The sequence below is a fragment of the Phascolarctos cinereus genome, unplaced genomic scaffold, assembly GCF_003287225.1.
Source record: "Phascolarctos cinereus isolate Bilbo 61053 unplaced genomic scaffold, phaCin_HiC Scaffold_5;HRSCAF=322, whole genome shotgun sequence".
Lineage (NCBI taxonomy): Eukaryota > Metazoa > Chordata > Mammalia > Diprotodontia > Phascolarctidae > Phascolarctos > Phascolarctos cinereus.
The window spans coordinates 135,719,752-135,730,408 of NW_027555958.1; the positions used below are offsets into that span (position 1 = coordinate 135,719,752).

The window sequence follows — 10,657 nt, forward strand, 5'->3', positions numbered from 1 at the left end:
TAAATACAAAAGCTTTGAAAAACTTAAGAACTGTCATCAACATAATGACCAACACTGATTCCAGAGGACCCATGATGGAATATCTTGGTAGTCAATGGACTCAAAGTACAAATTGAGACATATGCTTGGTCATGGCCAAAGTGGAAATTTGTTTGCCTTGATTATAAAAATTTGTTACAAAGTGCTTTTTTAATGGGAGGAGGGGAAGAAAGAGAAAATAGATTTTTGGTGATGAAAAAAATTAAATTAAATTTTAAAAAGAAAAAAAAATTAAACCCTTAAGTATGAGTATCTCCCAAGGCTTTGACTTGGGCCCCCTTTTCTAGCAACATTCTACCTCTTTGTAATTTTGTCTATTCCCATAAGTTCAATTATCATCTCTTATGCAGAGGTTTCCTAAATTTGTATCTCTAGACTACATTTTTTCCTATCCCACATGTCAACTACCTGCTGGACATATCCATCTGGATGATTTCAAAGTCAGCACCTCCAGAATTGAAATAATGATCTTCAATCTAAATCCACTCTTCCTTCCAAACCTCCTTAATTCTATTGAGGGTACCGTGATCTTCTAGTCACCTAAATTCACCAACTTGAACTCATTCCTTATGCTTCTTTCTCATTCAAATTGCATGTCCATCCATGAAAAGTCTTATGAACATACCTTTACAAGATATCTCTTCATTCTTATATGACTACTACCCTAATTCAATCCCTCATCATGTCTTGCCTGGACTGTGGAAATATCCTCCTGGTCTCCCTTCTTCAGATCTCTTACTACTCTAATCAATACTCCACAGAGCCATCAAATTAATATCCCTAGGATGAAGGTCTGACCATGTTACTTTTCTGTTCAAAAATCTTCAGGGACTTCCTACTGCCTAGCTTTTGCTCAGGCTGCCCCATGCATATCTCATCTTCACCTCTTGGAATCCCAATCTAAGTTTAAGGCTCAGTTCAAGTACCACCTTCTAGAGAAACTCCTTCCTAATTTTCCCCTCCCCTTCAATAAAAGAGAGGCATAGTCATATCTATGCCTTAAGATTATTTTGTCAGCTATATGGAGGGTGGACCGGATTAGGAGAAAGTGGAAGAAAGAAGGCAAACTAGAAGGCATAATTCAGATCAAAGGAGATAAAGTCCTCTACTAGGGTTATAGCCACAAGAGTGAAGAAAATAAGATGAATGTAAAACTCTTGTTGACATATAATTATGGGACTTTTGAACTGATTGGATATGAAGTATCAAGATTATGAGGAGAGAAGAGTAAGGGATGATTCTGAAGCTATTATCCTTGTTGATGGGGCTAGTATGGAAGATAGTGGTAGCGTCAATAGAAATGGGAAAAGTTTTCAGTGTAGAAGGTTTGAGGGTGAAGTTGAGATGCTGAAGGTAGAGGTGTCCAGCAGACAGTTCACAATGTGAAACTGAAGATCAAGATAGAAACTTGGGCTATAAAACTGATTTGTGTGATGTTTTCATAAAATGGCTATTTAATACATGGCAGTAACTGAGTTTTCCACAGAACAGAGTGCAGGGAGAGAAAAGAGCTTTGGATTGACCACTAAAAGATACCCACACTTGAGAGTTCAATCAATGAATATGCATTTATTAAGATTCTAACATGTACCTGGATCTATGCCTGGCACTGAAGATCCAATAACAAAGACATGCATGATGATCTAGCAAAGCAGATTGAGAAGCAATCATACTGCAAATAAAAGCAGGAGAAATTAGCATCAAGAAAGGATAAAATATCATGGAGGGTAATGTACTGATAGTATCAAAGCCACAGAGAGATCAAGGAATATGAACATGAATGAGTATTCACTATGTACCAAGCATTGTACTAAATCCTAGGGCAGAAATATAAAAAGCAAGACATTTGCAGTCTGATAAGAGAAGATGGCATATATAAGGGTTGGCCAGGTAGATCACTTTTAGGCTAGGAAGTCACAGGAATAGTAAATGTAGCAATAGAGCAATTTATTGATGCATCCTTTCCATGAGTGGTAGTGTTTATTTTATTACAATACACAAGACTAAACGTAAGAAGAGAAGGAAGGGTAGGACCTCAGGGCAGAAGATGGAGTGCTGCATGGCACACCAAGAGCAGAACGAAGTGGCATAGCATGAAGATAATAAGATTGTTGCATATCAAGTGCAGATCAGTCTAGATGCAGAAACTCTCAGCCATCACAACTCCAAAGCCTCAGAGCAGAAACAAGAATATCTGGTGGGAGGCTGAGAGTGGAGCAAGGGAGCATGGTAAGAAGACAGAGAAAGGATCATTGCCTTTAACAGTCAAGAAATGACTAGAATCTATAAAGAGGTAACTCTATAGAGCCAGACAAAATAGTAAAATTAACCTAGAGGAATAAAAGATCAATGATCTCAAGGAAAATACCATAATTTTGCATTGTTGTCACTTCTCAATGATTCACCACCACCACCAATAGCACTTACCTTTGTTTAAAAAAAAATTACTGTTTGGAAAAACATTTTGTGTGTATTTATGGTGACAAAGAATAAGTTTGTTTTTGCAAGCAGTGATCCTTTTTTTTGTTTTACAAAAGATGGTTTATTGGTGGTGGGGAGAATCACTGGAAACTGACAGTGATGTAAAATAAAAAGCATAGGGTTTTTTTAGAAGATAATTCTTAATTTTTGAGAAGTAAATTCCAGTAGAATGGTAGGGATTTGCCAAATTGCAAATGTTGTGGTGATTAAGTGAAATAGTGAATGGAAAATTAATTCTTGTTTTGCAGTGAAGGGGGTGACAAAAGATAATACTCTGAAGAGATGCCAAGGTCAAATGAAAGTTTTCTTTAAGAATGTAGAAGACTTGGACAGATTTATATGAAACGAGAAATAAAATAATACATAGTTTGCCAAATACTTAAATAGCTCATAACATAAATCATAAAACTCCCACAAAGATAAGAAATCTTTCTCAGATAATGTCTCCATAGGTAATAAGTATACCAGAGTAAATTATAAGTGTGGCTCTCCAGGAGCAGTCAGGACCAAAGACAGAGGTGCCTGTAAATAGGCCAAAACACTGCCAAAAACTGCCACATCACTCCCTGGTATTCATTTATCTAGGAGTATGATTCATTCTATTTAAGCTCATGTCCCCATACTATTGTGATACCTCTTTATTCCTTTTCCAGCATACTTCTTCAATCAAATCTCTGCAAAGTTTCATTATCTAAGCAAGCAGTTTAATTAGATAAAACAAATCAAATGCAAAGCTACAGACTATGTATTATAGAGCTCAACTTTCCATACTTATCCCAGGTCCAAACCTCCCAAGGCAGTAAAAAGTCCCAGTCACCAGTTTTGTAACCATTCATAATTCTCTACCTCTTCCCCAATCCCAACTGAAGTCTGGATTACAGGACAATTAGAAAGCAGTATCGCATAACAAACTTTCTACTTCCTATGCAATGAAATCTGGATACAGACAGTTAAGTTAGTTTAGAGTCTCAGTTAGACACCATAGAAACTTTGGTGATTCTCATAGTCACAGATGCATGCATAATCAACAACAGAGAATTGCTTTTCAAGGGGCCCCAGTAAAGGTGTGCTATAACTTCATTTCAGAAGCTGCCTGTGCCTATTTGCCCCTGCAACCTCAATATTGAAACAGAATTCTGCCAAAATACCTAAAGCCCATGTGGTGACATCCGTGGCAAATCTGACAGTGACAGAAGGACAGACAAGCCTCAGCCACCAGTCTTACTCCCTGTCTATTTCACCTTCAAAGCCTGTATGCAGTCCTACATTTGATGTTCAGGTCCCTCTGTCCCTAGTCCACATTGGCTTAGGAAGCCAAAAGGGTAAATGAAGCTATGTTAGAAAGAGACAAGGACTAAAATATACCATCCCTCCTAATTTATTATATCAGAAACATACATTCTAATGTGTATCTAAATCAGAACATTTTTAAAGCTCTCTGAGAATCCACTAGGTGGAGTAATTTGTCTCTCTTTTTATTGTTTTTGGTCACAAAGTCATCTTAGATTTCCACATTCAAGTTAGATTGCGAAATGTATTTGATGTCCTGGTGTCAGCGTATCATGGATTTTTTCTTTTTTTTGTGGGTAGAGAGGAGAATATTTTGTACAAAATGTTGTAAATGTATCACCTTACCCCTTTTCTAAATGCCTGTGTGTATACACACATAGGTAGGTAGGTAGACAGATACGCAAATATATATATAGCCTATTATACTTTTATTATTTCTTCTTAATAGTGACCTTGCCCAGACCTCAAGAATACCTCATTATCCATTTGAAAAACCTCCTCTCATATAGATGAGACTATGTCAAAATTCCTCCCACCTTCCTCAATGATTTTAGCATATGACTCACAATCTTTCTTTCTACCCCAAGCAATTATCTTTTATTCACAATGATGGCCCTTCTAATACCCTGATTTCCAGTTCATCAACCTCTATAATTTTTGTGACCTCATCCTTTACTCTACCGCAACCAAGCATAGGTTGGTCACACTTTAGACCTCAGCACTACTGGAAACTGTTCCACCTCAAAGATTTTGAACTCTGACTCTGATCACAATCACAATCACACCTCTTGCACTGTCTCACTCCTCCTAAATCTTTTCTTTGTGCTGAATCTTTAACCTATAGTCATTTTAACAGGGCACTTTCCACTCTTCTTGAATTTGTTGGCCCACTTTTCATGCATGCTGTTTGCCAGGTGGATAACACACTCACCATCTGTCTTCTAAGGTACTGCTCAAGTATTTGAAGGATGCAGAAGATATTTCAACAATAATACTGACTGGGTTCACTAAAAATTCATCTCCTCACTGCTACACTGTAATTATTTTATTTGTTTAAATATCACAGTGCCCATAATAGTTATTCCAGAAGCCTCCAACCATACCCTACCCTATCAACAGATGATCCTAGTTTGTCAAAATTAAAGGCATCTATGGTGAGCTCCACTATCTCCCACTATCCACCCTTCAAAAACTCTTTTGGTCTTTAACTGTTTTCTCCTTTCCTTCTAGTCCCAGAAAATAAAGGAATGATCAGGCTCTCTAAATTTAGCTAGGAGAAACAAAATCAATGCAGTTTAAAACAGAAGGGAAACAGATAAGTAAGGCAAAAAACTTGGCAGCAAGTTTCTCTGATAAAGGTCTCATATCCAATATATGTACATATATATGTATATATAATATGTATATATATTGTATATTGCATATATTGTATTATATGTATATCATGTATGTATGTATGTGTGTATAACTGACCCAGACCTGGCCTGGCTCTCTTTACAACACCACTTGAATGCTATGAGTGTCTCTTCTCTTATGCCATATGCTATCCCTATAGCTTCTCCTATTTGTCTCCCTATCTCTGTAATAATCAGCAGCCATTTAAAAGAAAACTACTCTTTTCCCTTCCTCGTGTCTCTCATCTTCATCCCTCTCAACACAACCATACCATTCCCCAATCCAAACCTGTTCACCCCTTTCACTGTGCTCACTGGAATTCCTATTGCATAGAGAACAAACTCACTTTATCCTGAACCTCTTCTCTCTCTGACACTCTTTCCATAGCCCTCACCAATACCAGGCTGAACTCTGACGACAATGCATACCTGGCTATTCTCTCTAGCACTAACTGTACCTTTCTCTCTCTCTCTCTTCCTCTCTCTCTCTCTCCTCTTCTCTCTCTCTCTCTCTCTCTCTCTCTCTCTCTCTCTCACACACACACACACACACACACACACACACACACACACACTCCCACACATTGGTCCTCAAGTGGGAGTCAGAATACTACTTGTTTCCTCTAGCCTCTCTCTACCTTTCCTCTTTTGAAGCCACACAATTCAAATTATCTATCCAATCAAAACTAGAGTAACTATAATATAGCAACCCTCAGTTTATTCTTGCTCCTTTCTCAAGGACTTCAGCAGCTGGATTACCATCTTTCTTGCCTTCCCAACTCCTACCCTTATAATAGGGTACCCATATAAGCCATGCTGGCTTGGCTCAGCTTAAGACACCCAAGACTACTTCTCAACCTCTGTTCTCTGCCTGTAACCTCAATTTGAACAAGTAGCCTTCATGTTCACTTCATACCTGGATCAACCTACAATTATTATTCTACTTAGTAATATTCTCTTCTCCCACATTTTCAGCTTTTCCATTCTTTTTTATGTTTGTATGTTTGTTTCCTCCTCTTCCTCTCCCCCTCCTTTCCCTCCTACTCCTCCATATCAGCATTCCTGTATACTCTTTCCTAGGAGCTTTTGTGACATTATTCTCTCCTGGTTCACACCTACTTATCTGAAAATTCCTTGTTTCTTTTGCTGGCTTATCACGTCACACCTGTTACCTATGTTTCCTAAGGTTTTGTTCTGGGTCCTCTTCTCTACTTCCTCTCTCTTAGTAACCTAATCAACAACTATGAGTTTAGCTATAACCTCTATTCAAATGACTCCCAGATCAACATATCCAGCCCATCTCTCCACTAACCTTCAATTCTAGGTCACCAATTGCCTATTAGACATTATAAACTAGGCAGCCTAGAGACATCTTAAACTCATGTCTACAACTGAACTCATTACAGTTATTCCTACCGCATCCCTACTTTCCCCATCATGGTTTAATATATCACATGCATGGCATAAGAAATTAAATGAGAATTTTAGTGGAATTTTGCTGATGCTGCAGGTGATACATAAAGGCCAGCAGATGACACAGAAAAAGTTTGGAAACTTATAAATGCATAAAATATGCATAATAGTATTGCATATCAACACATTTTATCTTTTAATACCATAATTCAGATTTCTGTGATATAAAAGGTCAAAAAATTTTGCATGGATTTTCCAGGTAGTGGAGTGCCATGTCCCCTAACCCTTGTGATGTGGAAGGGATAACTGCATATTTTCCTATGAACCACCCCTTTTTTCCAGGCTTCCTTATATCTGATGAAGTCACTGCCATCTTCCCAGTCTTAGATTCATAATCTTGGTATTATCTTTGACTCTTCCCTTTCCCTCATCCCCACATATCCAATCCATAGCTTTCCATTTCTACTTTCACATCTCTTGTATCCCCTTCTTCTACTCATACAACTATCATTTTTTATTCATGCTTTCATGTCTCTCCTAGATTATGATAATAACTTCCTAATTCATCTTCTCAAGTTTCTCCCCAATCCAGTCCATGCTACACATACCTGACAAAAGCAATTTTTCCTTAATTATAGATCTGACCATGTTATTCTTCTGCTCAACCTACTCTAGTTCCTTCCTTGTACCTCTAGGACAAATTATAAACCCTTCTATTTAGCTTTTAAAGCCTTATACAACTGACTGTAAAAATATCACTAAACTGTGCATATGTTTTGACTCAGGTATACCATTACAAAGTCTATACCCCCAAAGTCAGCCAAGAGTCAAAACATACTGAAGTGGGAGGAACATTTAATTATTTTCAGTTTTTTTTTCAATGCATTTATCAGTTTCGCTGATTTTTTCTCTCTTAAAAAATTATTTCCTACGTAGGATGTTTCTTGGGGGGCAATTGGGGAGATAGTTGGTACAAAAACAAATTATTGCAACAAAATTATTTTTAAAAATTTTTAGGAAAAAAGGGGAAAAACCTGCATGTACAAAAATATACCAACTCTTTTTTTTTAGTAATAAATAACTAGGAGTTAAGGAAGTACTCAATTATTGCTAAATAACTGAATAAATTTATTATATAGATGTAATGGAATATTATTTCACCATAAGAAATGACAAAATAGATAGTTTCAGAGAAACTATTCAGAGAAGACCAATATAAACTGACACAGTGAAGTGAACAGAACCAGGAGAGCAATTTATACAACAGTGCTGAAAATAAAAACAACTTTGAAAAACTCGAGAAATTTGATCAATGCAATAACCACTATAATTCCAGAGGACTAATGATAAAACATATTACCCACATCTTAAGAGAGGTGAGGGATTTAAGATAGGGAAGAAGATATACATTTTCAGACAGAATCAGTGAGAATGTCTTTTGTTTTATTCAACACATTTGTCATTTGTTACAAGGGCTTTTTTTCCTTTTCTCCAATTTTGGTGTGGGACGGGGTAGGGGTGGGGAGGAAGGTAAGAAACAAAGGATCAAAGGAAGGAAAGAAAGAAGGTTGGTGTTTGTCTTTCATTCTTGAAGAGGACCAATGACATCAAGAAGGTGATGTCTTGACTTACAAGTGCATTGGATATAAGTGAGACAGGGCTGTGCAAAGTCACCAGCCTCACTCTCTCCTCCAAAGCCATCTGGGTCCAGTGACAAGACACATATCAGGATAACTGGAGGTGGTCCCAGGTGTAGTAGAAGACCTTGGCCTTTTTAAACTAATCTTTCCCAGGTCTCAGTTTGTCTGAGGCAACACCCATTCAGTGATTAAGGCTAGGTAAGAAATGAGGCAAAGAATGGCCTCTTTTACCTACTCAAAAAAAAAAAAAAGAAAAGATCAATCTGGGAGGGGAAGACCCTAAGAGTTTCTGGTCAGAAAAGAAACAATTGCTATTTACACTCATTCTGAGCCATCAAAACTCAAACAATGACCAAGTGAGGCTTGAGCTGGGACCTATTGTTGGCCAATCAGTGAAGAGCCAGACTGATTTGGGTTTAAGGCATGGTCAAGTAGCTTTATTTGAATCTCAATGGGCTTTATCAAAGCCTGGTTTTCCAGTGCTGTATTTCAAGAAATCATAAATGAAATTACATGGGGCAAAAGAGTTAATCGTCCCTTTAAAAAAATCATAGAATAAATAAGGAAGAGGAAAACAAATCTAGCCTTTAAACTCCAAGATATCTTGCAAGGTTTCAGAGATCAAATTTGTATTCCTTTGGGCAGAGCACCCACAGATAAGAGTACAGTTCACCATGTGGATAGAGGACAAGGAGGAAGAGAGGGAAAGAGAGAAGGAAGGAAAGAAGGAAGGAAGGAAGGAAGGAAGGAAGGAAGGAAGGAAGGAAGGAAGGAAGGAAGGGAGGAAGGAAGGAAGGAAGGAAGAGTACATCTTTGAGACAGTTGTTTTAATGAACAGAACAGAAGGAAGACCATAAAAAAGCACAGACAAGCAGGACAATTTTGAAATCTATAGGTCAAATGCATTTCATATTTAAAAACAAAAACAATCTCTATGCAAGAGACATACATTTTTCACATATAGTCCTCTTTTTCTGTTCTACTATATATATATATATATATATTATATATATATATACACACACACATACACATATATATGTATATAATGAAAAGTCCATTTTGTTTAGTGTTTAAGTTCAGAATAAAAATAAATTATTATTTTAAAAACTCAGGCTGGTCCTCAGACAACAGACAGACAATCCATTATTTTGCCCCATAACTGAAGCCTTTTCAGTTTGACCAGTCCTTTTGCTCCACTGCTTCAACCTTCAAGAAACTTGGGTCACTCCTATCCTGTGATGCAGCATCACTGTAGTACTTTAGAATACTTTAAAGTACTAGTACTTTAGTAACTAGTAGTACTAGTTACTATAGTAACCCTATCAAAATGAAATCTCCATTGTACCCCAGTGGACTCAACATTCATGCAAGTGACTGATTATAGTCACTGTATACTTATATCTATAACATATCAGAATAGTTTTAATTTTTTAATTGAACAATGATATTAGTATTATGTATTTATAGCCAGGGATGCTATGACATGTATGCTTACTACTCTATAACCACTTAGACAAGTCAATTCAAGCAAATGGTTAATCAGTGAAAATATCTTTCAAACTAGGTGTTAAATTGAATTCATCATTTGAGATCTATGAAACTGAATGTGACTTTAAACTGAAACAAAAAATTAATAAAGTCCCAAAGATCTATAAATGAATAAGGCAAAGTTAAGACAGAGGCATTATTGTAGACATATTATAATTTATTGTATATTTGGACACAACCTGAAATGGACAAATAAAAACAGGCACCATAATTGCCAACTGCTTTTTAAGAATGAAAAAATTGTCTAAGTGCTAATCAAAATTGTCCTATATCTTCTACAGCAATTTTCCTAGTAGAAATAAAAATAATTTATAAAGCAGTTGGCACATTCATAATATCAGAATACCATCATTCAATAATAAAAGCAATATTGCACTACACCTGAATGCCACTTTTTACAGTTGGAGGCACGTATACTAAAGTGATTTACCCATGCTATACATGCAGATGATTAGAATGAAATATTTTTCAGCATTCTCATTTCAAAACACAATTTCACTTTTAAAAAACCACAACAAAACAAAAACCTCTTACTTAATGAGTAGCAAGTGCAATGTTTTCTATATTCATTGGATCCAGCTTAGGACCTTTATGTTCTCAGTCCTGTAGAAATCATGATAATTTTTTTATTGTAAGAACATCTTGTATTTATAGAACCTCTTAAACCATCAAGACTTTAAAGATGCTTGAACATAATTCTTCTCTTTGGTTTTTATAAAGGTACTGGCTTGATTTTCTCACGGCTCTGCAAAGAAATTAGACCAGTCTTCACTACTCTCATTCCCTTTCAGGTACAACTATACCCAACAGGGGAAGAGAACATTAAATGAGGCAGTAACTTGTGGTCTA

At 36.6% G+C, this 10,657-nt stretch overlaps 1 protein-coding gene across 1 annotated transcript in view; it reads right to left on the reverse strand.

The window, feature by feature from the left end:
* Window positions 1-9,944: 9,944 nt before the first annotated feature.
* The window catches only part of SMPDL3A (sphingomyelin phosphodiesterase acid like 3A), a 32,952-nt gene continuing 32,239 nt past the window's right edge, over window positions 9,945-10,657 (reverse strand). Inside the window, exon 8 of the mRNA XM_020986970.2 lies at window positions 9,945-10,657. This exon is cut by the window's right edge and continues 1,145 nt beyond it. The gene's annotated coding sequence lies outside the window, so the exon portion shown is untranslated.